The sequence below is a fragment of the Miscanthus floridulus genome, chromosome 11 (genome assembly GCF_019320115.1).
Source record: "Miscanthus floridulus cultivar M001 chromosome 11, ASM1932011v1, whole genome shotgun sequence".
Taxonomy (NCBI): Eukaryota; Viridiplantae; Streptophyta; class Magnoliopsida; order Poales; family Poaceae; genus Miscanthus; species Miscanthus floridulus.
Window position 1 is genome coordinate 90,548,440 of NC_089590.1, and position 6,523 is coordinate 90,554,962.

Consider the following 6,523-nt stretch of genomic DNA (forward strand, 5'->3'; position numbering starts at 1 on the left):
AGCCGTGCTCCCCCGCGTCCCAGGCCGCAACCTGGGCCTGGGTCGAGATTCTCTGATCCCGCCTGGGCTCATTTCGGCCCGAGACGCTCCAGTCGTCCGATCGGATCCGATGGCCGTCCGCGCGCGTCAAAATAACTGGTTCAAAATATCACGTTGGTTCAAAATAACTAGAGAATAAACTATTTCTTTAGCAACGGAAAACATAAAAAATTATCTATTTTTTAGAAGCATTTCTCTGTAATTTCTCTATTCTTTGAAAATTTATCCTGATGGTTCAAAATTTAACAAAGAATTAAAACAAAATTCATCAAATTCACTTCTAAAAAATAATAAAACAAAAATTACTCTTCTATTCATTTTGGCCCGACCGGTGGAGTGTGGCCCGCGTCCCAGCTAGCTGCACCAGCGTGCGTCCCAATAGCACAGCGCAGTGCCCGGCCCAGCGGCGCAGCAGCAGCGCGCAGCAAGTCCGCAGCAGTGCGCGTGACCCATTTGCGCAGCGCGGCCCAGCAACGGCTCATGGCCGAGTCAGCGCGCGGCTCGCTCCCCGTGCCCAGGCCGCAACCTAGGCCTGGGCTGAGAAAGCGGCCCATCTCGGCACCCCACCGCGCCCCGCGTCAATCTGAGCCGTTCGACTCGATCTGACGGCTGTCCGTCCATCTCGCGCGAACAAAACGGCGACAACAGCCTCCCCAAATACCCTAACCCCATTTCCCTTTCTCTTGCTTTCTCTGTCGCGCCGCACGCTGCACGGAGGCAGCCAAAGCGGCCATCGATGCCGGTGAGGAGGACGTCACCGGTCCGGTGAGCCAAAGCTCGCCCCCGCGTCGGGTCTCCTCCCTCCTCTCTTTCTCTTCCCCTCCTCCTATCTCTCTTGCACCAAAACACAGAGAAGCATCGGCTGGCTCCATGGTTGGACGGAGGAGGAGGTGGTGGTGCCGCCGTGGGCCCTCTCGCTGACGTGCGCGCTCCCCGGAGGGAGAGCGCGCCACCATCGAGCGGCCCTGTGTTGGCGCCCTGAGCCCGCACGCGCGTCGCGGTGACGAGCAGACGAGTGACGGCTCTATTCTTTTCTTGCCACGCGCCGACGAAGACGGCGGTGCGGCACCTTTCCCCACGTGGTGGCGGTGGTGACCGGTAGTTGAGTGACGCCTGCCACCTCCCCGGTCTCTTTTTATTTTCTTTTACCCGGTTATGGTTAGAAATTTCAGATCAAAATTAGGGTTAGGGATTCGATTTCACTTTGTTTTTTGTTAACCTGATCTAGATCTAAAAGCCCTAGAAGACCTGGCTCTGGTACCATTGTTGATATCGAAAAGATCATCTAGGGTTAGGTCTAGCGGGTTCTCTTTACTGTGAATGCGATATCGAGAGTAGAGAGACAGAGAGGAATAGAAGAAGAACGTGTCAAACCTGACACCGCAGAGGGAGGTGGTCCAGAAGCCGCCATCTCGTTCGTCGATGAAGTCTGCGCACGGGCAGTGACGTTCGGGGAAGAGGTCAATGAAGTCATCGACGTCGGTGGAGCGGGGTGGCGTGGCTGGTGACTTCCCATCACTGGCTGCGCCCCTCTCTGATCGGGATTAGGGTTTAGGTTTCGGTGGGGAGCTCGGCTCACGGTAAACCTCGTACTCAGAGCCGCTGGCCCCCACCTCTATATATAGCGCAGTGTGACAGGGACCCTCCAGCCATAGTGGGCTGGGCGCCACCGACTAGGGCGCGGATCAAAGGCCCAACTAGGCCGTTGGGCCTAGTTTGGGATTAGAGATCAATATTCTGTACTTAGGAAACCTGTAACGTGATCATCCTATCGATTCAGGGTGTTTGTTCACGAGTTATTAGCATAACTTCCTTGATATGATCTCCTACGTTCAAGAGTGAAAACATTGTTGCGATGACATTTGAAGCTAATTTTGTTGGTTCCATTGGATAATGATTCAATGAACAATATACTCCCTTCGTTATAAATTATAAGCCGCTTTGACTTTCTTGGTTCATCTATTTTGCTATGTATCTAGACATATTATTTATCTAGCTACATAGCAAAATGGATGTATCAAAAAAGTCAGAGCGACTTATAATTTGGAACGGAGGAAGTAGTTGCTAGCTTTTCATTGAAAGTATAAATTAATGTAGTTCTGCTTAAAAATTGGACTAGTGTTCGAACAAACGATGGTAACACAGATTACTTCCCGATTAAAATTGAACTTCATCAAGGGTCAGCCCGTATCTCTTTGCCTTGGTAATGGATGAGATTACCAGGAACATACAAAGGGGATATCCCTTAGTGTATGTTGTTCGCTGATGATGTAGTGTTAGTGGACAAAGCCAGGCGGGAGTAAATAGGAAACTAAAGTTATGGCGACAGACCCTTGAGTCTAAAGGTCTTAGATTGAGCAGAACTAAAATCGAATACATGAGATGCGACTTTGGCGGAGTTGTACAGGAGGAGGGAGATGTGAGTTTGGAAGGTCAAATAGTGCCTAAGAAGGATACCTTTCGGTATCTGGGATCGATGCTACAGAGGGATGGAGATATTGATGCGGGCGTTAGCCATAGAATCAAAACAGGGTAGATAAAGTAATGACAGGCTTCTAGCATTCTCTATGACAAGAGGGTACCATAAAAGCTAAAAGACAATTTCTATAGAACGACGATTAGACCGGCTATATTGTATGGAGCAGAATGTTGGCCTACAAAGATTCGACGTGTTTAACAACTGAGTGTTGCAGAAATGCGTATGTTACGATGGATTTGCAGTCACACAAGAATGGACCGAGTTCGGAACGATGATATACGTGATCACCTAGAGGTAGCACCAATTGAAGAAAAGCTTGTCCAACATCGGTTGACGTGGTTTGACCATATCCAAAGGAGACCTCCAGAGGCGCCAGTGCATTGTGGAGTCAGAAGTCAAGCTAATAATATGAGGAGAGGTAGAGGAAGACCAAAATTGACATGAGGGGAGGCAATAAAAGACATTTGAAAGCTTGGGAAATACCTAGAGATCTATATTTGAATAGGAGTACTTGGAAAGCAGCTATTGAAGTGCTTGAACCGTGACTTGGGGCTCTTGGTGGGTTTCAACTCTAGCCTACCCCAACTTGCTTAGAACTGAAAAGCTATGTTGTCGTTGTTGTTGTAGTTCTGCTTAAAAAAACTTTGTAAACACTAAACAGTGTTAGAAAATTACATGAGATCAATGAAAAGAACCTCATAGCCATCCAAACGAACAATATGACTTATTAGATAATAAATAAATGAAAATGTTGCAGAGCATCACTATCTGATAATAAGAACGACTGAAAGTCAGACCAACTAAATATATTAGCATCCTAATCATCGATGTGCTGCAGCAGCAGCATCCATTTTCTGCAACTGTCTCCAGTTCTTCAAGTCTACTTTCATAGACTCTCTTTGACTGGTCTAGTTGGGACTCCATCTGACAAATCCCTTCTTCCTTCCTCTTTAGTAATGAAACATAGTATTCTTCTTTTTTGTTACTGACGTCTAGCTGTTGCCGCAGCGATGACACCTCTTCTGTTAATGATGTAATCACCTTAGCCAATTCATCTTCAACCTGCCTATGGGTTTCATCCTTGTCTTGCTCAACAGAACCGCGAGATGCCAGTTCCTGTTGGTATATGGCGTTTAAATTGAGTGCTTTCTCAAGTGAAGCTTGCGTTCTTTTTAGCTCAGAACACTCATCTTGTAGCCGTGTTGACGAAACATTCTGTCCACAAAATCAATTAGCATAATGTTAAGATTCTCTTATTTTCATCATCACCAAAATGGAAGAACATATATAAATCCGCAGACTATTTGCATAGGAGAAGTTATTAGGTTGTTGTGCTGACATGGGACTTAGCAATGTAATGTGCCATCTCGAGGTGCAGAATCAAACTTAAAAGGCACTGAAGGTAGAATGCAAAGGGATTGTGATGGAAAAGAAGGATAACAAGTTGATGAATATGAAGGCTGCACTGCAGAAGGTGCAATCTGCGTGGATGCTTGATTCTAATCTAGCATTGCAATAGCCCCAAATCCTATTAGCTGGGCTGTCTTTTATATCCCTAATATATGTTGTATAGGTCATATACGAGTTGAAAACTGAAACAGTATCGAGCAGCCTTGATTTACCTAAGGGAAAATTGGTTCTATAGCACCGAAAAAACTCCACTTCCGTAAAATACCACTAAAAGACGTTCGTCACGTAAAATACCATCAAAAGACAGTGCCGTTACCTCTATCTAGCATTCCGTCACAGTGGCACGCCAACGTCGTTAAATCCACCTCCAAACGCCTGAAAGGAAAAAAAAAAAAGAACAGGTCCTGCTGGTCCTCCCCTCGTTTGTTGCCTGTTCGTGACGATGCGGAGGCGAGCTGAGTTGGGGCACGCAAGGCGGTGCCCAGCGCGTAGGCAAGGTCGCCCGGGGCGCGGCCACGGCCACACCGCGCAGCGCGAGCTCCGCCATGGAGCGTGATGCGGCGGTCGCGCCACGCAGGCGAGCTCAGCCGCGGCGCGTGAGGCGGTGACTGCGGCGCGCAGTTGAGCTTGGCCGGAGCACGGAAGATGGCGGCCGAGGCGTGCAGCCGATGAGGCGAGCTTGCCAGGCAGGGCACACGAGGCGGCGGCCGCTTCGAGAAGAAAAGCTCGGCCCAGGCGCGCGAAGCAGCGCCCGCTACACGCGCACACGAGGGGGAGCTGTTCGCTGTGATGTGTGTGGGCGCGAGGGGTCTAGGAACGCGCTGGCGGGGCGGATCGCGCACGATAGCCTCCACGGCGGCGGGGTCACGCTCAACGGGGAGCCGCCGCCTACGCGCCATCTCCGCGTACGCGAAGCAGGACGACCGGTTGTACCCGATGCTCACGGTGCGGGAGACGCTGCTGTTCGCCGCCGAGGTCTGCCAGCTTGTGCTCGCCCGTGCCACCGACACCATCATCCCGGGCGGCCAGTCCCACGAGCTCCGCGTGAGCGTCGCTAGCAATAGCAAGGTCGTCCTGCTCTCGCTCCAGAATCCACCTCCCGGACGCGTCGCGCCTTAGCCCCTTGTTGGCCGGCGCCGGCGTGTACCACCACTCCGGGATAGGATGTCTTGTTCGCCAGCGCCACGTCTCGGAGCGCACCGTCACGGAACCCGGCGGCGGCGCTCTCACGGCCGTCCAGCAGGTGCAGGCACGCCTCCAGGTTGTGGTAGCCGCGCACCGAGCCGTGCTTGAGGAAAGGCGACTTGGCGACGTCGAGCTCGAGCTCGTCGCCGACGTGAATGTACGCCCATGACGGCGAATGGTGGGCCAGCTCCCACAGCATGCCCAGCGGCTTGGACACCGGGGCGTCGAGCACCGCCCCGGGGACACTCGGCACCGACGGCACGACGTCGTGCCTGACGACGACGCGCAGAGCCCTGACGCCGCGCGACGTGACACCGTCGCAGAACGCCCTGTTACCGACGCGCGGGGCTCCGAAGGTGATGGCGCTGACGTGCACGTCCGGGTGCGCCGCGGCGTCGTCCCGCGTGGCGAGCATGGCCAGCGCACCCCCGAGGCTGTGGCCCGTGACTGTCACCCGCACCTCCTCGCCGCTCGCACGGAAGTGGGTGACCAACCGCGCGAGCTCCTCGGTGGACGTAGCCCATCCAGTTGGCGCGGCCTTCCCAGGCGTCCTCGTGGAGCGGGCGGCCGAGCCAGCGCGGGACGTCGACGTCGCTGGTGGCGTATAGGAAGGCGGTGGCGACGTAGCCGTGGCCCGCGAGGCCCAGCGCCGGGAGCAGGCGACGGAGGCCGTGGACGCAGGTGCCGCAGTGCGGGGACCAGTGCCGGTGGTCGAACGCGTCGTAGGTGGCCTCCACGAGGTCGCCGTACTTGAGGAGCTCGTCGCGGAGGCCGGCGTCGGCACCGGCACGACCATCGGTGATGATCGGATGCGACTCAGACTTGGCAGCGTCGCCGCCGATGAGGTGGACGAGAGCGGCGAAGGCGGGCATCATGAGATGGGGAGGTCGCGACGTTGGAGTTGGAGTCGGAGTGAATCTGTTGAGGGTTGCGGGACAGATAGAGCGATGGACAGCGCGCTGGAGCAGGCCACCACGAGCAGGTCGACGTCGCTGGTGCCGCAGTCGCCGCCTCACGCGCCATGGCGGAGCTCACCTGCGCGGTGTGGCCGTGGCCGCGCCCCGGCCGACATTGCCTGCGCGCTGGGCGCCGCCTTGCGTGCCCCGACTCAGCTCGCCTCCGCGTCGTCACCAACAGGCAGCAAACGAGGGAGGACCAGGACCCGTTCTTTTTTTTCCTTTCAAGCGTTTTGGAGGTGGATTTCACGACGTTGGCGTGCCACCATGACGGAATGCTAGATAGAGGTAACGGCACTATCTTTTAATAGTATTTTACGTGACGAACGTCTTTCAATGGTATTTTACGGAAGTGGAGTTTTTTCGGTGCTATAGAACCAATTTTCCCTTTACCTAAAGAGGACCGAGGGTAGATATAATTTCACCTGCGCATTGCGATTGCAATTCTCTTCCG

General features: G+C 53.5%; 1 pseudogene; it reads right to left on the reverse strand.

Moving 5' to 3' along the window:
• Positions 1–4,816: 4,816 nt before the first annotated feature.
• On the reverse strand, positions 4,817–5,909 carry LOC136492435 (phospholipase A1-Igamma1, chloroplastic-like; annotated as a pseudogene).
• Positions 5,910–6,523: the final 614 nt, after the last annotated feature.